The sequence below is a fragment of the Lissotriton vulgaris genome, chromosome 3_2 (assembly GCF_964263255.1).
Source record: "Lissotriton vulgaris chromosome 3_2, aLisVul1.2, whole genome shotgun sequence".
NCBI lineage: Eukaryota > Metazoa > Chordata > Amphibia > Caudata > Salamandridae > Lissotriton > Lissotriton vulgaris.
Window position 1 is genome coordinate 150,549,020 of NC_141690.1, and position 23,787 is coordinate 150,572,806.

General features: G+C 48.7%; 1 protein-coding gene across 1 annotated transcript in view; it reads right to left on the reverse strand.

Moving 5' to 3' along the window:
• LOC147725440 (janus kinase and microtubule-interacting protein 1-like) overlaps window positions 1-23,787 on the reverse strand; it is a 1,438,523-nt gene that overhangs the window by 950,072 nt on the left and 464,664 nt on the right. The gene's annotated exons all lie outside the window — the stretch shown is intronic.

Genomic DNA, 23,787 nt, shown 5'->3' on the forward strand with positions numbered 1-23,787 from the left:
GGTGTCAAAGTTGTAAAATAAAATAAAAAACATTTCTCACAATCCATAAAACAAATAAATAAATCCCACCAAGGGTGCATGTAGTCAGGCAGTTGTATCAACATAACCGGGACACTGGTAAAGCAACTACGGCCAACTTCCTTTCTTCTTTGCTACACATAACTGGTGCCCAAGAGTCCACTGCAACTGGCACCGCCAACAGCCCTGACACTGCTGCTGAATACCAGTATCAGCCTTTCCTATATGAGCACCGCACTGATAAATTCAGCTTTAAGATGGACAGTCAACAACATCATGTGGCTTAATCTGATAAATATGTGCCAGTGTTTGAAAATTAATGCTGCTGCTGAGCACTGGAAAACACCATCACAAGTAAACCACTGCATAAAGCCCTATCAGTCAAATAGACGTGGTCCACTTCAATCATTAGGTTTCGCACTGCGAACCGATCGCGAAGCGATCGTCGCTGCGAAACACTATTGCAATCGTTTCTGCTTTCAAGGAGTCAAGGGAGACAGCGGACAAGCGATGTGCACGTGCGCGTAACAGATCAGGTTCAGGTCACGCGCGCTTCCTGTCTCCCATGGCTCCTTGGAAGCAGAAACACACACACACATACAGACCCCCGCCGCCGCGCATACACACACATAGAGAACGCCCCAACCACCCCCCACCGTGCATACACACACATGGTGAACCCCCCCAAATCCCCTGCCGCCGCGCATACACACACATAAACAACCCTCCCGCCCCCGCGCATACACACACATAGAGAACCCCCCAGGCGCGCAGTCATAGCAGCAGCCGGATGGACGGGGAGGGCCGCGCCGAGCCATAGCGGGAGCACCTTGGACCAGTCTCAAACTGCACTCCGCCCCCGGCCGCATAACATGCCCCAGACACCTGTAACGCTGGGTCGGACACCGAGAGGATGGAACTGCATGATGTAGAGACCGGGTGATATTTCTCCTTTCTTTTATTTTTTTATTTTACATCAAGGAACATTGGTCGAGCGTGTTTTTTAGACCAGTAGGGACCTACTTAATTTTCCAAGAGTGTGGGTGGCTTGCTTTGACAGAAAACAGACATAACGAGGCCCCACAATCCCTTTACTCCAGACAGCCTTTAAATACAAATAAGAGAACTCCCCAACCCCCCCCCCGCCGCCGCGCATACACACACGCATGCACACATACACACTCACAACCTCCCAGGCGCGCAGTCATAGCAGCAGCCGGATGGACGGGGAGGGCCGCGCCAAGCCATAGCGGGAGCACCTTGGACCAGTCTCAAACTGCACTCCGCCCCCGGCCGCATAACATGCCCCAGACACTTGTAACGCTGGGTCGGACACCGAGAGGATGGAACTGCGTGATGTAGAGACCGAGTGATATTTCTCCTTTCTTTTATTTTTTTATTTTACATCAAGGAACATTGGTTGAGCGGGTTTTTCAGACCAGTAGGGACCTACTTAATTTTAGGCCTGAGCCCAGGAGTGCGGGTGGCTTGCTTCGACTGTAAACAGACATAACGAGGCCCCCACAATCCCTTTACTCCAGACAGCCTTTAAATACAAATAAGAGAACCCCCCAACCTCCCCCCGCTGCCGCGCATACACACACGCATGCACACACACACTCACATAGAGAACCCCCCTCCCCCTGCCGCCGCTCATACACAGGCACACATAGCGAACTCCCCCCATGGCATACACACACGCACACACATACATACATACAGACCCCCCCGCTTACACACACACACATCCCCTACCTCGGCTCGGCGTGTCTTCTCATCGTAGCTTGCGCAGGGACAGGCGTCTCCTGTGCTACAACCGTGGTTTCGGTTTTGCGGCCTTTTTGCATTTCCATTGCATCGTCTCCCTGGCATTTTAATAGAACTCTAGGACATCGTCGCTCCTCGAGCCTTTAGTGAGGGCGGCACGGTAAGGCACAAATAACCCCGCTGTAAGGGGGGGTGAGGGGTCTGGGGTCTCCGTCTCCTTGGATTGTTCGCACAGGGTGTTGGTGAATGGGGAGAGTGCATCGTGCAAGCTGAGAGATGGCGTATGTTGGCCAGGGCAGCTGCAGCGGGATGGGACAGGGGAGGTAAACAACTTTTTCAAGGTTTGCTGGGGGGACGTCATTAATGACTGCGGTCGGAAAGGTAGTGGATGAAGAATTTGCGGCGCTATTGAAAAAGTAATGACGTATTATATAATAGTCGCCACCTTGTTTCCTCCTTCCCGTTAAAAATAGCATTCCTGCCTGCATGCGCCATGCTTGGGTCTTAAAAGTGGACTTTTTAGCAAGTGTTGCTGAGGGGTTAATGCCGGTATACCTCCGCATCTCGCCCCAAACGTTACTTTTGTTAAAGTAAAGCACTACACCGAGTCACCCATCTCCTTAGCGCTCACACATCAACAAACCAAACCGCCCCTCCTCTAAGCACAGCGCTTCACATATTTCTAAAAATACCTGCCAAGCCACAGCATAGCCCGCCTCCTCTGCTATTCCACCCACACTACGACCTTCACCCTCCGCAAATGCATCGCAAGCCATTCACCACCCACCGAATATAACTGGCACTGGCAGGCCATCTCTCACACATTATGCCAGCCTCCTTCTGCGCATACTTCAACAACGCATCTCCCTCAAGCCACAGCCTCTCTTCGCACCTACCAAGCCCTCCCACTTTCATTCCACCCCACTGTGATACTACTCGCCCACCTCCATATACTCGTCGGCCTAACAGCTGTGAGCCCATGCCTGAGGTGCATCATCAGAGCTGTGTGAATAATAACTGCGTCAGCCCCGTGCGTGAGGTGCATCATCAGAGCTGTATGAATAACAACAGCTGTGAGCCCCGTGCGTGAGGTGCATCATCAGAGCTGTGTGAATAATAACTGTGTCAGCCCCGTGCGTGAGGTGCATCATCAGAGCTGTGTGAATAATAACTGCGTCAGCCCCGTGCCTGAGGTGCATCATCAGAGCTGTGTGAATAATAACAGCTGTGAGCCCGTGCCTGAGGTGCATCATCAGAGCTGTGTGAATAATAGCTGTCAGCCCGTGCCTGAGGTGCATCATCAGAGCTGTGTGAATAATAACTGCGTCAGCCCCGTGCCTGAGGTGCATCATCAGAGCTGTGTGAATAATAATTGCGTCAGCCCTGTGCCTGAGGTGCATAATCAGAGCTGTGTGAATAACTGTGTCAGCCCCGTGCGTGAGGTACATCATCAGAGCTGTGTGAATAATAACAGCTGTGAGCCCGTGCCTGAGGTGCATCATCAGAGCTGTGTGAATAATAACAGCTGTGAGCCCGTGCCTGAGGTGCATCATCAGAGCTGTGTGAATAATAACTGCGTCAGCCCCGTGCTCAGGTGCATCATCGGAGCTGTGTGAATAATAACAGCTGTGAGCCCGTGCCTGAGGTGCATCATCAGAGCTGTGTGAATAATAGCTGTCAGCCCGTGCCTGAGGTGCATCATCAGAGCTGTGTGAATAATAACTGCGTCAGCCCCGTGCCTGAGGTGCATCATCAGAGCTGTGTGAATAATAATTGCGTCAGCCCTGTGCCTGAGGTGCATAATCAGAGCTGTGTGAATAACTGTGTCAGCCCCGTGCGTGAGGTACATCATCAGAGCTGTGTGAATAATAACAGCTGTGAGCCCGTGCCTGAGGTGCATCATCAGAGCTGTGTGAATAATAACAGCTGTGAGCCCGTGCCTGAGGTGCATCATCAGAGCTGTGTGAATAATAACTGCGTCAGCCCCGTGCTCAGGTGCATCATCGGAGCTGTGTGAATAATAACAGCTGTGAGCCCGTGTCTGAGGTGCATCATCAGAGCTGTGTGAATAATAACTGCATCAGCCCCGTGCGTGAGTTGCATCATCAGAGCTGTATGAATAATAACAGCTGTGAGCAACAGCCTACTCTTGCACACACTCTCACTGCTCCCCAATTCAAAGTTTGCTAAAAAATGTATGCAACGCATTGTCATACACAATGCCTATAACCCAAACTTTAATGCTGTGAAACCTATTGCATTGTAAATGATTGTTTTTTCTGCAATTCAGGGTCTTATTCTAGAGCTTCAACAGTAAATCACACTTAAACTGAAAGCAAGCCTAAACAACGTTTTTTTTTTTTAAACCTTTTTTTTTATTGGAAGACAAGCAAAAAGACAGTAGTAAACGCATATACACAGCATACGAAGATTCAGGGGTAGTGCAATGCAGTAGTGCAGTGGTACAGTCCAGGTGTGAAGTTCAAGCGGGTAACAGGTAGGCAGGTGTGGCATCACAATTTTAGCGAACACATGAAATGCAGCATATCTATACAGAACATACACGTAAATCAGCAGTGTGGGTACAAAGCAGATATCTTTACAGGTAGAGGAACAACAGTAGTACGGTGGGTGCATACCCAAAGTGCGACAGTCCCTGAGTCGAGGCACCCTAAGCAGGACCGCAGAGGAGTAGGCAACGAGCCCCCGCTTCCCCCCCTGGTGACCGTACAGTGTAACCCATCTAAGGAACCCAGCAGTGGTAGAGAGAGCTCTCCCTGGCCACCGTGTCACACGGCGTTTAGTAGACAGAGGCGGAGTCTCATCAAACAGTATCCCGTCAACCCACCCCAACCCGATCTTCACTGTCCGAATCAGTGTCCTGCACAGCCCTGGTAAGTAGGTACACCTGCAGCGGACTCCAAAAGTCTTTGGGCCTACAGCGCATAGGCATCATGTCTGCGTATACATTAGATTGATCCTGACAATAAAGGACATCCTTCAGCCATTTCCAGAACCGTGGTACCCTGCCCCGCCCCCAACAGCAGGCCACTCTCCGTTTCGCCAATAGTAGAGTCACATCCACAAATCTACGATAGAGTGCCGGCACCTCCTTGGTATATCCCAATAATAGGACCATAGGGTCGAACAACACCCCATCCTCAGTCATGACCTGAAGGGCGTTATGGACCTGCACCCAGTACTCTGAAATAGCTCCACATTCCCATGCCAGGTGAAGAAAATCGGCACCCGTCGCATGACAACGAGCACATCTATCGTCTTCCGCTAACAAGAACCTGAGTTTCCTAGCTGGAGTGTAGTAGAACCGTTGTATGAATTTATAGTGTATGATTTTTAAACGACAGCTAGAGGAGATATTGGCAGTCACACCACAACAATACTGCCACTGCTCATCAGAGATTGATATTCCGAGCTCAACATTCCATTGGTCACGTACCCGACTAGATGGTGCAGCCCGCTGTTTTCTGATGGCACCATACAACTTAGACACCAAATGACGCCCATCGGAGAGCAACATCATGTGAAGCGGTAGAGCCACGCCCGGCTCCTTGGGGAACTCAGGCAGTAGTGTCCTGAGACCTTGCCGTAATCGGACATAATAGAACATTTCCAACGGAGAGTATTCCCCGCCTCCAAAAAATTGCTCAAGTGTACGGAAGGTGCCCCCACTAAAAAGGTCCCCCCAAGTACCTATCATGAGACGTTTACACAGGCGTTGGAATCCCGTCTCCTGCAACAAGGACAGAGCAGGGTGATACATCAGAGGTAGCGCAGGTGAGTAGAGGAATGCAAGATCTAGTGCCCTCGCAACTCGTCTCCAAGCATCAATCGTACACGTCACTGTCGTCTGGGGTGAATCTATGTCCCCAACATTCCCCAGTACCATGCCCTCCAATGGGAGAGGATGAGCAACCCACTGTTCAGCAGCTACCTGAGGCATGAACGGCGTGGGGCGCATCCAGTGGTACGCATAGTGCGCCTAAGCGCTAACGTAATAGAGTTCAAAATCAGGGACGTCAAATCCACCATCAACACAAGGTAACGTCAATGTAGACCATGCCACTCGCGGCAGTTTGCCCCCCCAAAACAGTCGAAGCAGCTCCGAGCGGAGACGCGTGAAAAAATATGCACCAGGGTGATACGGAATATTCTGAAACAGGTACAGGAAGCGGGGCAACACCACCATCTTTATCAGAGATGCTCTACCCGCCATGGACAGAGGTAAAGACATCCATCTCGTAATGTTATCTGCCAGTTTAGTGATGGCAACGCCATAGTTAAGCCTGATCGTCTCCTCTTTGTGCAAAGCCACTACAATACCAAGATACCTCATCTCCGAATCACACCACTCCAGAGGGTAGTCAAGTGGGAATCGACGAACCGCTGCAGTTAGCGGAAAGAATTGGGATTTCTGCCAATTGATATGTATTCCAGAAATACCGCCGAAGGCAACAAACTCACGTAGTAACGCATTAAGATTCAACTGTGGATCTTTCACATAAAGCGTAACATCATCAGCATACAGTGATATCCCAATTTGTCGCTGAAAACAATTAAATGCACTCTGTTGATGCAATTGGCGAACCCTACAAGCAAGAGGCTCTATGGCAATGGCAAACAGGAGGGGAGAAAGGGGACACCCCTGCCGAGTCCCTCTCGTGATTGGAAAAGGGGAGGAAAGCACTCCATTCACAACCACCCGCGCCACCGGGTCAGTATACAGCAGTTTGACCCAGGAGATAAATATCCGAGGAAACCCCATTCTGCATAAAACATCTATCAAGTAACCCCATTCCACTGAGTCAAACGCTTTCGTAGCGTCTAAAAACACAGCAGCCACCGGGAGCTCTGGTGCTATGGTCAGAATTAAGGAGAACAGTGTTCGAAGGTTATGAGACGTTGCCCGGCCCGGCACAAATCCGGAATGGTCCGGTAAGACTATAACAGGCATAAGCTCTGAGAGTCGAGTCGCCAACACTTTCGCCAATATTTTAACATCGCAGTTAAGTAATGACAGAGGTCTATAGGACCCTACGTCCATGGGATCCTTTCCCGGCTTGAGCAGCGAGGTGATAGCAACTTCCCTCATAGACCCCGGCAATCTCCCCACCTCTAGGGATTCCTTGAACACCTCCCGGAGCACCGGAGCCATAATATCCACATAGCATTTATAGAATTCGGCGGGGAGACCATCCAGACCTGTAGCCTTTCCATTATTTAGAAACATAATGGCACACCTGATTTCTTCCACCTCAAGGGGTCTACCTAGAAACGCCCTATGATCGTCAGATAGCCAGCAGAGCGCCAGATCGTCCAGAAACCCCCCGTACCTTACATCCCGCGATTGCTGTGAAGTGTATAAGTGTGTGTAATGGTGTTTAAACGTGTCTTGAATTTCCTTTGTGTCCCTACAGCGCGTGCCATCAGGCAAAACCAGTTCCAACACATCTGAACTATGCCTCTGATGTCTCGTGAGTGCGGCAAGAACCTTTCCAGGCCTCTCACCCTCGCAGTACCTCCTCGCCGTCCAGTATTTCCCCCTATGCTTCGCCTCCCTGGTTGCCTCCCCCTCGTACTCTGAGAGTTTACCCCTAAACTGATGCATGAGGTCAGGGTCAGGGCCATCTAGCATCCCGCGCTCTAGCTGTTGTAAATCAGCCTCCAGGCTGGCGATCGTACGAACAATAGTCCTAAGTACCCCACAGCTCTTAGATATCGTGACCCCACGAATTGTAACTTTAAATGCCTCCCATATCGTTCCCACACTATCCACAGAACCCTTATTCCTCGGGAAAAAAGCCTCCACTTCCTCACCTAACTCCGCCTTAAAGATGGGGTCCAACAAGGCAGAAGGGAAGAGTCTCCAAGGAGGCCGTGGCCTGTGTAGGCCAGGCACCGAGAACATAACCCTAACTGGACAGTGATCCGAGTACGTCTTGGGGAGATGTGCCACACCATGTAACCCTGCCACAAGTCCCCTGGAGAGGAAGACATAATCCAGTCTCGCCCAGGTACGGGCCTGCGCTGTGAAATGCGTGCCCTCCCTTCCTGTGGGGTGCACATATCTCCAACTATCAATCATGCCTGCCTCTTCCACTATGCCTCGCAAGACATCCCTGGCTTGGGCATTGTACTGAGAGCTCCCCTCCGATCTGTCCTCAAGAGCTCGCATCGCCAAATTGAAATCTCCTCCCCATACAATATGCGAGGCATCTACTGCAAGAACATGGCCCCATAGTGTAAGAAAGAAAGCAGGGGTATCCACATTTGGTGCGTAACAAATCACAAAAAGCACAGTGACCTGCCCAATCCTCCCCCACAACAGTACATATCTCCCGTCTGGGTCCACCTGTGACCCCAGCTCCTGGAATGAGAGTGATTTCCTGATAAGTATAACCACCCCACGTGCATAAGAGGAGTATGATGAAAATTTTCTCACTGTGGCCCACCTCCCCCTGAATGCATGTGTAGGCGCCTGGCGCAGATGCATTTCCTGTAGCAACGCCACTTGTACATTATGTCGATCGAGATAGTGTAGTACATTGCGACATTTCCTGGCATCATTAAGCCCTCGCACATTCCAAGACAAAATCGATATCTTATCGAATACCTCGGCGGACATCACTCAGATAGAATATGCAAAAGTACACGATGCAACTCTGCCTCAGGCAGGGTCCCCGAGTCAAGACAGTGGAGCGACCCCGCTGCAAGCACCATCCCCTCCGCATACCGCATACCACATACATCCTCGCTGTCTTCCCTCCACAGAACCAACCCCCCCTCTCCCCAATACAAAGAAGAACAACCGTGCAACAGGCACGCGGCACATCCCAAGAACAACGTGCGTCCAGCACAATCAACCAGTGAAAGATAAACTGCTAGCGCAGTCCCCCCTCCCCCCGCCCACCTGACCAACCCCGAACTGTCAGGACCCCCTTCCACCCCCCCCTCACAACATTCATCCATCAATCCATCCAGAAGATCAGTCGTACAAAGAAACTCAATAATAGTGGGGTATTCCCGGTGGGGTGCATATCAGAGGTGCACAGTACCACCCCCGCACACTAAGCCGACCCTCCAGCCGGAGGGCGAAGGTCCGACTCAGGAGCAGTGTGGGAGTGGTTGCCCGGAGCAACATATTACCATCAACCATCGCTCCCATGCCAACCTCAAATAGCGGACTCACGAATCAGACCGGTGAGCCACACATCTGCCCTCAACAGTACAAGCCCGGGGGAAAAAAGAAAAACACCCCAGACACCAATGGCAGCACCACAAGTGACAGTGCAAAGTGTGCATCACAGCCGTCCTGCCACTAGAAACCCGTTCAGCTGTCCTCCTCCTCTCCCGCCGAGCGGTGGCCATCCTGTCTCTCCTCGTCCTGCCGACCAGCATCCGCCCGCTCCCTCCGGAGGCGCTTCACAAAGTCCTCGGCCAGTTGCGGATTCGTGAAGAAAGTCTGCTTCGCCTGATGAGTCACCCTCAGTTTCGCAGGGTACAACAAAGCGTAGTCCACTTGCAGTTCTCTAAGTTTTTTCTTGACCGCCAGGAATTTGCGTCGCTGCTCCTGTACCATTGGAGTGAAATCCGGATATATAGTGAAATTGACCCCCTCAAAGGAGAGCGAGCGGGTAGTGCGAGCAGCACGTAGAGCCGCATCACGATCCCGATAGTTCAGGAGGCGCGCAATGATAGGGCGCGGTGCCGCGCCTGGGGCCGGCCGCGGCCCAAGGGATCGGTGCGCACGCTCCACAATAAATTGCGTGGAGAATGCTTCCGCTCCAATTGCACCAGCCAGTAGTCTTTCCACATACGTCTCCTTCTTCCCCACATTTGTCGTCTCCAGCACGCCTACCACGCGTATGTTATTGCGCCGACTTCTCGCCTCCAACTCCTCATTCTTAGCGGCGATTACTCTTAGGATATTGTCCATCCTCGCCAACTGAGTGGTATGAGTGGCCGCATTGTCGTCATGGTCCGAGATGCGCTGCTCCGCTGTAGTCAGGCGTTCCTCATGGACATCAAGTGTTTGCACCACTGCGTCCATGCGCGAGGATAATTTGTCCACTTTATCCACAATGGTGGCGAAGCCTTGCCGCATTTCCTGCATCATCTGTTGGAAATCCGGGGTGCTGGGTTGCAGACTAGCATCAGCGGCCGGTGGGGGGGGGGGGATCGCGAGCCTCCCGCCTCTTGCACCAAGCGAGCGCCCCTTCTAGAAGCTGCAGTGTCAAATGAGAACTTAGGCTGCTTATTGTCCGGTTTTCCCATGATTAATCACACACAGTTCACAGTAGTTCTCACCACAACGTGTAGGGAAAGGCGAGGGAATCCCCAGGTACAGACCAACAGTTATCAGTCAGTGTTGTACACCCAAAAGAGCACGGAGCACCTCAAGGTCCAAAATTGGGGTGTATGGTCCACATATGCATGCAGCGCCGACAGCTCCCACCACCAGTCACAGCCTGTAGTCACCCCCCAGGAGACAGAGGGCAGCCACTATGATAACAGACGAAAAAAGCACCTCAGCGGCCCAGCACAGCACACCATAGAGCAGAGATGGGAACGCCGCTCACTAAGTGCGACAGGAATAGTGCACAGGCACCCGCATCGACACCGTCCCCCAGTGATCAGGGCAGTACAGACCCGTTGTTGTGTGGGATGTGATGTGCAGTAGGAGGCAGCAATGAACAAGTTATTCAAATAGGCTTGGGGCCATGAGAGTCACTGAAGCACCTCGCCGCTGCACCCAGCACTGTAAGCTCCGCCATGTAAGAACCGCCGTAATGAAAATGGCGCCAAGCGGTGCAAAAGGCGATTTCCCAGCAGCGTGGCCAGCAATCACTTCCAGTAGCCGCTTCCCCCACCACAGTTCACCACCATCCGCACTTGCCAGTGTCCAGGCGGTCAAGGAAGCACCTCGGTTGGGGGCACGAGCAGGCGCGGACGCCCCGCCACTCCCTTCTGAGTAATGGCAGCCGCTTGAGTCAGGGGGCAGACCGGCACCCCCGGCGCAGCCCCTCCGCCGTAGTCAAAGGCGATACCTGTAGCGATACTGCATCCACGGCTCCGCCGGTCACGAATCCCAAGCACAGCTGCCGGCCGCGTCCAGGCGGGAAGCCACAGAGAGTCTCTGAGGGGGGAGGGGATCAGGCCTCCACCCCACGTGTGCAGCAGCGGACCAGAGAAGGCTGAGACGCCGGGCCGCAGATCGCCTTCCGTCCAGGGCGTCCGGCTGTGAAACTCCCGGAACCTGTAGCTCCGGCTAGAAACCTCCGATCAGCCCAGGAGTTGGACCGAGTGTGGTCAGTGGCCAGCCAAGGCAAGATCCAGGGTCAGGTTAGGGAATGGTGATGAGTAAAAGGATAAGTAGACGGATGAGAGCTCCGGGCTGCAGGAGCCTCACGGCAGTGCGGCCATGCTGCAGTGCGCCCTTTATCGCCCCTCAAGCAAGCCTAAACTACTTACACAGTGTTGTGATTGGTTCTTACTATACGTGTAGTTGTAGTTGGTTCAATACAAATATATACACAACCTCACTATATGATTTCGGGGATACCCTATCAATTGCTTTCAAATGGGCTGTGCAGGAATTTTGGGATAACAGCAATCTTAATTGTTTTCTCTGCTGCTGGCTTCAAAGTTTGCCTATTCCTTTAAATCCTCCAACGCATGGTGCATCCCTGCCACCAGGCAACAACAAAAAATTGTTTATTGTTGTTGAGTGTTAAATATATATACACCAAGGTGTACTGATGAATCAGTGGGTGTATGTGTGCCTGTATAATGATTCAGTGGGTGCATGACTGACTGTATAAGTAAGTGATTAGGTGTCACAGTGATTCACAAACACTCTGCAGAACCCCGCGATCGAGCGGCTGCTTCACTTCAGAACTACCGGCTATCCTGCCGCCCGAATACGCCATTGCGACTCTCCGCTTGGGATCCAGAACTTGGACCCTTTACTGGATTTGCAGGAACCATTGTGCCTTCGACAAGGAGAACATAGGTATCACATGCCCCTCAATGTCCAGAATTTGCCGCCTTGCTATACCAGCAACCGGTTCTTGCTTAATTAGTTGCCGCTTCCCTGGCATAAATAGGATCTTACATTAATAGGCATTTAATCCATGTCCTCATGATGATCCACTTACCCCCCAGCTGGATCCAAACGCTGTCGACACTATAAAACACCTTATCCATGAAAAACATGTGTTCATTCAAACTGTAAAAGTGTACTCTGCGATTTGTTCTTTTGTTTTGTCACTGTGCATTTCCTGTGTGTAACAAACCGTAAAGCTTTGCCTGAGCCCCCTGTTGGTTCCTTTACTCCCAGTTTTTGTATTGTTAAGTAGGACAGAGGCTTGTGCCCCATTTTATGCACTGTTTTGTTGAAATGTTATGTTATGTTATATTAACAAGGTTTTATATAGCACTCGTACACCCGGAGGTTAAATGGCGCTGACTAACAGATGCTTTGGTGGTCGGAAAGTTATGCATAAGCCTGAGTGAACAACCAGGTTTTAAGCTGTCTTCTGAATATCAGGAGATTGGTGCAGGAACGGATTTCCATAGTTTGGAAGCAAGGGTGGCAAATCTGCAACCTCCCTGGCGTTGGAGCTTGTAAGGGGGAGTGATCAGAAGATTTTGATTAGCAGCCCGGAGGTTACGGGAGGGAGTGTATCTAGGCAGAAGGTTGTTGATGAATTGGGGGCTGCGGACGTGGAGGGATTTGAAAATGATACAGGCCGTTTTGAATGTGACTCGTTGGGAAATGGGGAGCCAGTGAAGTTGTTTTAACAGAGGCATTGCCAACTGCCAGCGTGGCAGACGATGAACCAGTCTAGCGGCCTGGTTTTGAGCCATCTGGAGACGCTTACTGAGAGGGAGACCCAGATAGATAGAGTTAGCGTAATCAAGGTGTGACAGCACAAGAGCTATCACCACCTGGATCAAAGCTGGCCGGGTTGGCATCCGACAAATCTTCCTGATCTTACAGATCTTGAAGAAGCATGTGGACACTACCATGCTCACTTGGGTTTTTAGTGACAAATCTTTGTCAATGGACACCCCCAGGCTTTTGACCGAGGTGGAGGGAGTGGGAGGGGAGCCAAGTTCTGGTGGCCAATAGTATGGCCCACAGAATAGTTGACTTTTGCCATTGAGAACTAATTTGGTCTTGCCGGGGTTTAATTTCAGCTGATTGGAGTCCATCCATTGGCGGATGTGTAGCATGGTGCTCTGGAACCCCTGGATGGATTCAGGGGAGTTATCGATAGTGAAGATGAGTTGCAGATCGTCAGCATAGTTGAATGTGACGGCTTTGTATGCTTTGAGTGACTTAATCAGGGGGACCATATAGAGGTTAAACAAAAGGGGGGACAGCGATGAGCCTTGAGGGACCCCGGAGGAAGTGTGAAGTTTGGGGGCTGAGAAGGGGCCAAGCAAAAAGCATGTATACGGTCGCTGAGGAAGGACCTGATCCAAGTGTAAGCTGAATTGCAGATGCCGGCTTGTCTGACAGGGTCGAGGAGAATGTTATGATCGACCGTGTCAAATGCTGCAGAGAGATACAGTAGGACCAGGGCCTGTGGGATTCCTCTATCTGCATTGTGGCGGAGAGAGTCCAAGACAGCAGTGATGACTGTCTCGGTGGAATGGGTGGGTCGAAATCCAGCTTGAAAGGGGTCCAGAAAGTTGGATTGCTCAATGAAGTTCGAGAGGTGAGTGGTAACGTGGGCCTCCAATATCTTAGCCAGGTAGGAGAGGAGGGAGATTGGCCTGTTTTTAGAGAGAATAGAGGGGTCGGCCCCTGGTTTTTTCAAGAGGGGTACGACGACTGCCTCTTTAAAGATTTTAGGGACCACGCCTTGGGATAGTGACGCATTAAGAAATGTCAGGATCGGAGGGGATAGCGCCGAGAATACGTTTTTTAGGATGTGGGAAGGGCAACAGTCCTGAGGAGAGCCAGATTTGACCCTGGTCAGTAGGGCTTGTAAGGAGAGTGCATCGAGGGGTGGGAAGTGATCGAAGGAGCAGGTGCTGAGGGCACATGCGGGGGAGAGAGGTGAAGGGTCCATGACAGGGATGCTGGATTTGATGGTGGCGATTTTCCCGAGAAAGTATTTATTGAGAGTTGCATAGGTCCTGGGTGACCAAAGGCTTGGGCAGAGTTCTCTCAGAATTGGAGAGCTTATTGACAATAGCAAAAATATCCTTGGATTTGTTTTCTGAGTGTTCTATTATGCCCGAGATGTAAGAGGCTTTGGCTTGGGTGGTGGCTTTCATATAATCTGCTCGGGCAACCAGATAACTGGTTTTTTCATGAGGGTCGTAGGCCCTCCTCCATTTCCGTTCCTTTTGGCGGATGTCTAGTTTTTGGGCCCTAAGGTCGTGAGAAAACCATTTTTGAGCGTCCGAGCGACGGGCGGTTTTGAGTTTTTTTAGTGGGGCATGTGTGTTACTTGCTGTTAGGAGCCAGTTTGAGATGTTAGCCTCGGTCTGGTCGAGGTCTGCATTACAGGCTGGTATAGAGTTCCCAAGACTTTCCAGGAATGCTTGTTTGTCAAGGGTGCCCCATTTCCTAATGAGACCCACCTTGGTTGTTATGGGCTTACTATGCATTGGGATGGAGATGCTAAAGTTAATCAAAAAGTGATCGGACCATATGCAGGGGGATATAATGGGCGAGGAGATAGTAAGGTTGGTGCTCCACACATGGTCCAATATGTGTCCCTTGACGTGGGTGGCGGAGGTAATGTGATGGCTGAAGTTGAGGCCCGAGAAAAGCTCCATTAGTTCGCTGGCCTGAGGGCCACCGAGATCACTGTCACACCAGTAATTGAAATGCCAATTAATAGGATTTTTGTGTAGTCTGTGACCATGGCGGTCAGTTGGTCGCACAATGAGAGAGAAAAAAGGGGCATGTGTTGTGGGGGTCTTTACATCCCTTAATCAAGAATCCTTGTTTATTCTTGATTAAGTAAAGATTAGACCTCTGTCCGGCTGGACATGTCCTATGAATACGACTGAGTCTATATTTATTGATTACATATTCCCCATTCTAGTGTCCGACTTAGGGCATAGGCCAATTGGTTGTGCTCTCCTTGAAATGCTCCACCTTTAAGGTGATATTATTGTTAAGCACCCATTCCCAGATCTGTTGAGCTGAGAGAATCTTGAATCTCGTGCACTCTTGCTTGGACTGGTAGAACATGGTGGTGATGCGGTCCGTCCGAACTAACACCAGGAAGTTGCATATTCTGGGTATGAAAGCCTGGAGACCCAGAAAGACTGTTTTCAGCTCCAAGAGATTGATGTGGGAGACAGCTTTCTGCAAGGTAAACTTGCAGTGAATAGCCACATCTTTTAGATGAGCTCTCCACCCTGTGCGAGAAGCATCTGTTGTCATCACTATGTGAGGCCTGATGGGATAAACAAAAGGCCCTGGGAAATTTGTTGTATGTTCACCCACCAGGACATTGCCAACTTTATCTGACAAGATATTGAGAGGAAATCCTCGAAAGACCCTCAACTTTGCACCAACTGCTTGTTTAGCTCTTCATGCAGCGGGCAAAGAAGTAAATGGCAATTTGGTATTAATGGGATACAGGATGACATCATCCCCAACATTGACTTGTACTCGCGTACTGAAGTGTACTTTCTTGTTCATAGTAGTTTTGCTGTTGTCTTGATACATTGGATTCTCACTGAACTCTGAAATGCTGCTGCGGTCCTTCTGTCTATGAGCGTTCCTACAAAGACTGCTATTGTTAAACAAGATAGTGAGGACTTCTCTTTGTTAAATAATAAGTGCAGAGTCTCAACCAGTTTTAGACATGCATGAGTTGAGTTGGTGGCTGAGAAAAAGTTGGGTTCTTTTATAAGCCAATCATCCAAGAAGGGGAATACTTGGTGACCTGATGTTCTCAGAAAAGCCTCCACTGGAGCCATGCATTTATGAAGACTCTTTGGGCGGAGCAAATACTAAAAGGAAGTACCCTGAAAAGAAAGAGGCACCCTGCCACCTTGAAGTGAAGGAATTTTCGATGTTTGGGGTGGATGGGATTGTGAAAACATGCATCCAGCAGATCTAGGGATGTCATGAAATCTGGATCCACTAGTTGGGTGAATTTCCTGCAAAGAAAAGGTTTACTTCCTGATTAACTTGTTTAGAAGCCCTAAATCCATCACCTGCATGTTTTCTTCCAGAGAAGGAAAAAATTAGAATAGAAGCACTGATCTAGTGCCACTTCATCTATTGCACCCTTGAAAGGAAGAACACTGATCTCCTGCTTCAATGAAACTTGGTGCCGGTGAGATGTTTTGTGTGGTGGATTTGAACAACTTCCAGGGTGTGGCCGTGCTGGATTACGTCTAATATCTATTTGTCGGAGGGAATCTTTTTCCAACAACTGAAGAATTTTGAATGAAAATCACTGAATTTGTGAGGTGGGACAGAGAAGGCTGGTATCAGGGACATAGATACAAAAGCAAAAATGGAAGGTGCACACAATTAGAGTCTAAAGGAAGGATAGTGTATTGTTTATCTTCTTCTTTATTTAGCAGTTTTTTTCAAATACAGGCACAGCCAACGCGTTTCGTTCCATTAGCCTTGTGGAACTTCATCAGGGCGAATTGATTCAATTTTGGGATTGGAATCTATTCAGACCCACCTTGTGGATCACACAATAGCAAATTCTGGGTCTTCAAAGGCATGTAACCTTCGTTTATTCAGAGAAGGTATTGAAAACTGGATACAAGTGGGTACGCCCAGTAGGTGTTCTCATGCTATATCCCGCAGTGTTCAAAGTAAAAAGTAACTAGGTATAAAGCTGGTTCAAGGTGGGGTGGACATTCGCAGGGAATCTAATATTCGCAACGATAATTTCTTGCTCTTCCCTCAAATGTCAGGCTCCAGTACGGGCATAAATTCAAAAAGAAGAGGTCGCCGGTCCGTAGTAAAACTCGGTGTTCGTGGTAATAACCACTGAGCACCTGCAGTCGGGTGCTCCAATTTCGTGTAACGTCTCGTGGCGGCGTCCCGGGACGCCGCCACGAGACGGACCGGCGACCTCTTCTTTTTGAATTTATGCCCGTACTGGAGCCTGACATTTGAGGGAAGAGCAAGAAATTATCGTTGCGAATATTAGATTCCCTGCGAATGTCCACCCCACCTTGAACCAGCTTTATACCTAGTTACTTTTTACTTTGAACACTGCGGGATATAGCATGAGAACACCTACTGGGCGTACCCACTTGTATCCAGTTTTCAATACCTTCTCTGAATAAACGAAGGTTACATGCCTTTGAAGACCCAGAATTTGCTATTGTGTGATCCACAAGGTGGGTCTGAATAGATTCCAATCCCAAAATTGAATCAATTCGCCCTGACGAAGTTCCACAAGGCTAATGGAACGAAACGCGTTGGCTGTGCCTGTATTTGAAAAAAACTGCTAAATAAAGAAGAAGATAAACAATACACTATCCTTCCTTTGGACTCTAATTGTGTGCACCTTCCATTTTTGCTTTTGTATCTTTGACCTAAACACCTATTGGTAGCAGGTGTAGGAAGAAGTTTGCACCACCCAGAACTTAGAAACACAGAACTAGTAGTGCTTGACCTGGTCTGCTGCCTTGACCCTTTTTGGTATTTTGGTATCAGGGACATATCATTGTCTCAATGAGGCATCTTGAGATTTTTCTCCAGCTGGAGGGCATCTGCGAACAAACTGTCGAGCATAGTTGGAACTTGCAACAGCCCTGTAGTTTGTCTGTGACAGATAGGTGGAAAGGAATCCCTGTTTATTATATGGCTGATTTCAGGCGTGTTGGAATAATGGTTGTGGCGCAAACTGAACCCTGCTTCTTCCTCCTCGGAAGGAAGAAAAAGTCTTTGTTGTAGTGAACCCAGAGAGTGGGCCGTCTCAGTATCTGATTTAATGGACTGGAGGGCCTTGTCCACATGCTTGTCAAACAGGTTTTTGCCACAAAATGGCATGTCTAAGATGTTCGCCTGCACCTTGGGACGGAAAGAAGTAGTCTTCAGCCAGAACTTGCACCCCAACAATGCTGCCCCCGCCATCTAACGGAAAGCAGTGGAGGAGATATCCATTGCTGTGTCAATCTCCCGGAGGCTTTCTTACCTTTCTTACCTTTCCGCAAGTATCTCTCTTGCCTCTTTCTGTTTGTGTCGGGGAGATTCACGATAAACGCTGACAGATAAGACCACATTTGGCCGTCATATCTTCCTAGAATTGCTAGGGCATTAGAGGCTCTCATTGCAGTCGCAGCCATAGTCGTAAACCCTTCCGGCTGTTAATGAGTCCACGGTCTTCTTTATCAGGTGGAGCCGAGCATGGAGAAGATGGATTCTTAGCCTGTCTCTGTGCTGCCTGCATGATAACAAAATCAGGCCTAGGATGACTAATCAGACAATGTGGCACATTCTTTGGTGCCCTATATTTTTATGTTGAGCATTCGAGACCTCTTGTATATACTTTAGTATATACTTATACATGTATGTACTTTGTGGGCTCTGGGGATCAGCCCTAGGACTTGTCTGCTTCCGATTTGCGACTTTTATTTCTGTCCAACTGCTTCTATTTAACTGTCTTGATAGAAAAGAACCAGAATTGCTTTCTGCTGAGGGACAATCTTTTATAGTTTTTTCTGGCAACTGCCTCTTTTTAACTTTCTTGATAGAAAACGACCAGCAGAGGTCAGTAAAATACCAGAATCACTTTAGCATTTTCTATATTCCAGTCCATAGAAGGTTTCTTCCACGAGCACCCATAGACAATATTTTTTTCGAATCTTGTATTTTCAGTGATAAGACCACCAAAGGCCATGATTTTATATTAAAAAACAGAGCTTTGGACTATACCATTTCCTGCTGAAAGGCAATATTTCTCTCCATGTGTTCCCATACCTGGCGTGTCACGCAGTTTGGTGCTTACTTTCCCTCCATGTTAACGAACAGTAGATGTTTCAGCACGCAGGCTAATGTGCTGCATAGCTAAATACATATAAGGTCCCAAAGGCGAGACCGATTGCATTGTAAATGCTTGTTTTATCAAGTTTTGGCACCACTGCCCTATAGATGTGGAGCCTTTATTAACCCAAGTCCCTCATGCCAAATGTAATCTATGATTGGTATTGACCTCACTGAGTTTTGAGCCACATCTTTAAAGTCATACAAGAAACATTCTGTATGCATAGTTGGAAGCAGTAGGCCGAAACGCTTTGATGTGCGCTCTAGCTTGTTAAGAAAAGGATTAGTTACTTACCTGTAATCCTAGTTCTCTTCCAGGGGTATCCTATTCCTAATCCAAGTCATAAGCATTGGAATATTCCCGCCCATGCGCGGGACCCCGGAAACACTATATTATATGTGCCCCACATATGTATAACCATACATATATATATATATATATACATATATAAGAAACCGCACCCCTCTCAAGTGGGAAAGGAGAAGAGGACACAAATGGGAACTTTGCAGGAGCCGCTTAATAGTGGACAGCGAGGCAAAATGCATTTCGGCGAATAGCCTTCTTCAGTTGCTGTTGCTGTCACGTGATGACCCCACCTGCACCTTTGAAGTGTCCAATACCACCCTCATTGGAAGGTGAGTATGCTCCCGCCCCCAAGTCAATATATATATAAATAAGCAATTGCAGCCTAATAAACACCAGAGCTGAATCATGCTGTAAAGAATTTCCACCATACATGAATAACATGCATTAGAAACATGATAAAGAACAACAAAGTTTGTTTAGAAACTGTTTTAATGCTTTGAAAGCAGTAGAAATTCTAATAAAACACTGAAAGCATAGAAAGCTCCCAGGCTGCATTGCAAATACACAGTCTAAAAAGACGGAAAATCTAACCTGTAGCTGCATAGCAATAAACTGACACCGTGCCTTTAAGGCACCCATGAACCCCAGCTTCCCATCATGCCTCGGGGTGACAGTTAGGTCAGTTGTTCTTTGCGGAGACTGAAAAAACCATTGAACCAGGAGGTTAAAAATCTCCAAATTAAAACAGTCCTTTGCCCGGGGAGGCGGGAGGGTTGCTTATGACTTTGATGAGGATACCCCTGGAAGAGAACTAGGATTACAGGTAAGTAACTAATCCTTCTCTTCCAGGGGATCCTCATCAATAGTCATAAGCATTATAATAGAATAGCGAGCCTCACCTTATCTCCCTGCGGGCAAAGGAGAACACAGAAAACGTGATCAGTAAGCTTAGTAAAAACCAAGCTAGGATAGAGGAAACCACTATCCTAACAGATTTCTCAAGGAGGCCTGGCCTACTTGAGCATCAGCCCTGGAATCAGATTCTAGGCAGTAGTGCCTAGTAAAAGTATCAACTGATTTCCAGGTTGCGGCCTTGCAAATCTCTGACATAGGGACGTCATGCAAGAAAGCCACAGTGGCCGCTTTCCCCCTGGTGGAATGCGTCTTGGGAGGTAAAGGTAAGGGCCTTTTTGCCAGCTGGTAAGCTAAGGTAATGCATGAAACAATCCATCTCGAAATGGACCTCTTAGCGGCCGGGAAGCCTGTTCTCATGGCGCCATAATTAACAAACAATTGATCTGACTTCCTTATTGCCTTGGTACTGTGTAAGTAGAACTTCAGTACCCTCTTGAGGTCTAAGGAATGAAGCGACCGTTCAGCTGGGGTCGCTGGATCAAAGAAGTAAGATGCCAGGAAAATGGACTGATTGATGTGAAAATCAGACACCACCTTAGGGAGAAAATAAGGATGTGCCCTTAAGACTACTCTGTTATGGTGGAAAACAGTGTAAGGCTCATTGGCACACAGTGCTTGGATCTCGCTTACTCTGCCCGCTGATGTAATTGCTACCAGAAAAGCGGCCTTCCAAGACAAATGCTGCAAGGAAGCTCTGTGGATTGGCTCAAAAGGAGGGCCCATTAACTTTGATAACACCAGGTTCAACTCCCACGGAGGAGAAGGGTTTCGAACAGGGGGATACACTTTCTTTAACCCCTGCAAGAAGTCCTTGACCACCTGCATCTGGAAAAAGGAGGACTGGTTAGGCGACTTCCTGTATGCCGTAATGGCAGATAAATGCACCCTGATAGAAGCATACTTAAAGCCAGATCTTGCTAGATACAGAAGTTAAGGGAGAATGACATCCCCCTGCACCTTTGTAGGATCAAAGTGATGTTCCCTACACCAAAGAAAAAACCTCTTCCACTTAAACGCATATGACGTTCTCGTAGATACTCAAGCAGTACCTCCAAACAGATGAAGAGACTGAGGAGTGGACTACAATCAACAAGCCCTGCATGACTGAGCGAGCGGCCAAAATTACCCTCTCTGTGGACCTGGCTTTCAAGACCAGGCAAGAAAGTTATACCCAACTACGTTGAAGCTCCACAGATGTCCAAGACAGAAACTCTCCTTGCTATGTCATTGAAGTGGTCTTGGCTCTGGGTGAATAAGCTCATAGCCTTCTGGAGGTTCTTTATTGGCTACCGTACTGCACGTCTTAATGTATAGGACCATCCACCTTGACACAGAACTCTTATGTGCTACATTTCAAATTTTGTTAACCGGAAAACCCCACAAACAGCTGATCATCAACACGATGCCCCTTCGTCCGTGCAATGCAGAAGTTTAAAGTTCTCTTGGAATCAAGGCAATGGAGTCTCTCCTCTTGTGAGGGATGCAGCAGGAAAATAAATGCTGGTATGGTGATGGACTGTCCCAACTGTAGCACTTAGTCCAACATACAGGCTTACATCAGGCATTGGGCAGAACCCCTATCACTTACCCTGATGCGCGATGTGTAAGGGGAGAAAGGGTGCCACAATCCCGTAGTCCCCCAAAGTAACAGGACCCCTCCTGGCCATGCCAGTACTCGTGTGGAAGTTCCTCCCTCCACCAAGTCTCAGGGACCTCCGTCGAGGTTTACCTGAGCGGCCGAAACTCACCAATGCATCTGCCTAAAGGTAGGGCTCCGAGGCCAAGGGTCACTCCGGCAGCTGCCCACTACCACGCAGGGCAGCTGCTACACTGGCCACGTAGGGTGACGCCAGATCGGCTCTTCACCTGGCTTTTCTTTGCGGCGGCCGTTACGGGCAGGGAGAGAGAGAGCGCTGCTTCCCCTTGCTCTCCCGTTCCTCTCGGGCCCTTGGGACAAGTCAGTGCTACACATACTGCTGGATGCCTTGCAAGCCGTCCTCTTTGCTTCCAATGGATCCTGGGGGAAGGAGCGGGACTCCGCTTGGTCCACTGCCCCCTCCGTCTAAAACCTCCTCAGGTCAACTGCAGCAGCTCCCTGCGAGGTAGAGGCAGGACCCGGAGCGGAGTCTCCGGTGGCTTCGCTCTCGGAGGACGGCCCCTAGAACCGGACCGCCATGGTGCCCCGCCGATCGACGCTTCCTTTCCAGGTCTTGCTGGGATGGATAAGTTACTTACCTGTAATCCTAGTTCTCTAGGCGCCACAGGCAATAGTTCTCTTCCAGGGGTATCCTCATCAAAGTCATAAGCACTGAATATTCCCACCCATGTGCGGGGACCCCGGAAATAATAAAAAAAACTATATATGGAAACCACATATGTAAAGCCCTACATATATATATATATATATACACACATATATCATTTTTCCCATATCAATGCAGCCCCCAATGGAGGCTAAACATAGTAGTTGCATATATAAAACATTTGCATTTGCCAATCTATAAAAGACACATGAGGGTAATTAGCACTTAAACTCTGTCTTTTATTGGTATACTCTGTTTTAGACAAAAATGAAATTGATGACGTGTATTCTTATTATACAAGTGACTGATGAACTGTAAAGGAAATATGTATGTATTATATTGCTTCTTTTTTAAATTGTGGCTTTTATGATTTTATACTTTTACAAAATCGAATAAAGCATATTTTGACTTTGACTTTGAGTAAAATACTCATAACAGGCACAAATTGCACATAGAAGACATTGTTAGCCTACAGGCTGCATTGCAAACCAATAGCATGGAAAATGAAAGCATTTTCAACAAAAACTGGCACCGTGCCTGTAAGGCAGCCATAACCCCTAGCTTCCCATCATGCCTCAGAGGTGACAGTTGGGTCAGTTGTTCTTTGCATAACCCTGAAGATCAGGGCCCAAAGATATCTTTAACACTTCAGAAACAGAAACAAACTAATTTGTCTGGGAAGGTGGGTGGGTTGCTTATGACTGTGATGAGGATACCCCTGGAAGAGAACTTGGATTACAGGTAAGTAACCTATCCTTCTCTTCCAGGGGATCCTCATCAATAGTCATAAGCACTGAATAGAATAGCAAGCCTATCAACCACCTGCAGACAAATGAGAGCACAGAGTGATTCAAACCACAACAACCGAAAAAAATCAGCTGTTGAACAGATTTCTCAAGGAGGCTTGTCCTACTTGAGTGTCCGCTCTGGTATCTGAGTCAAGACAGTAGTCTCTTGTAAATGTGTGTACTGATCTCCAAGTAGCTGCTTTGCATATCTCGGAGAGCGGTACATTATTGAGGAAAGCCGTTGTGGCTGCATTTCCTCTTGTGGAATGAGCTTTCGGAGCGGACAAAAGTGGTTTCCATGCTAACTGATAGGCTAGTTTAATCATTAAACTATCCATCTGGAGATGGACCTTTTTGTTGCTGGGAAACCTGTTCTAACCGACCCATAATTAATGAAGAGGTGATCAGACTTTCTTATAGACATTGACCTCTCAAGATAGAACTTCAAAACCCTTTTAAGGTCTAGTGATTGAAGGGCCCTCTCCGCTGGGTTGTAGGGGTTATGAAAAAAGGTCGGGAGTGATATTGTTTGACTTACATGAAAATCCGACACTACCTTGGGGAGGAAGGACGGATGAGTTCTGAGCACCACCCTATTGAGATGGAAAACCAGATAGGGCTCTTTGGAACAGAGGGCCTGAATCTCGCTCACCTTATGCGCTGAGGTGATAGCCA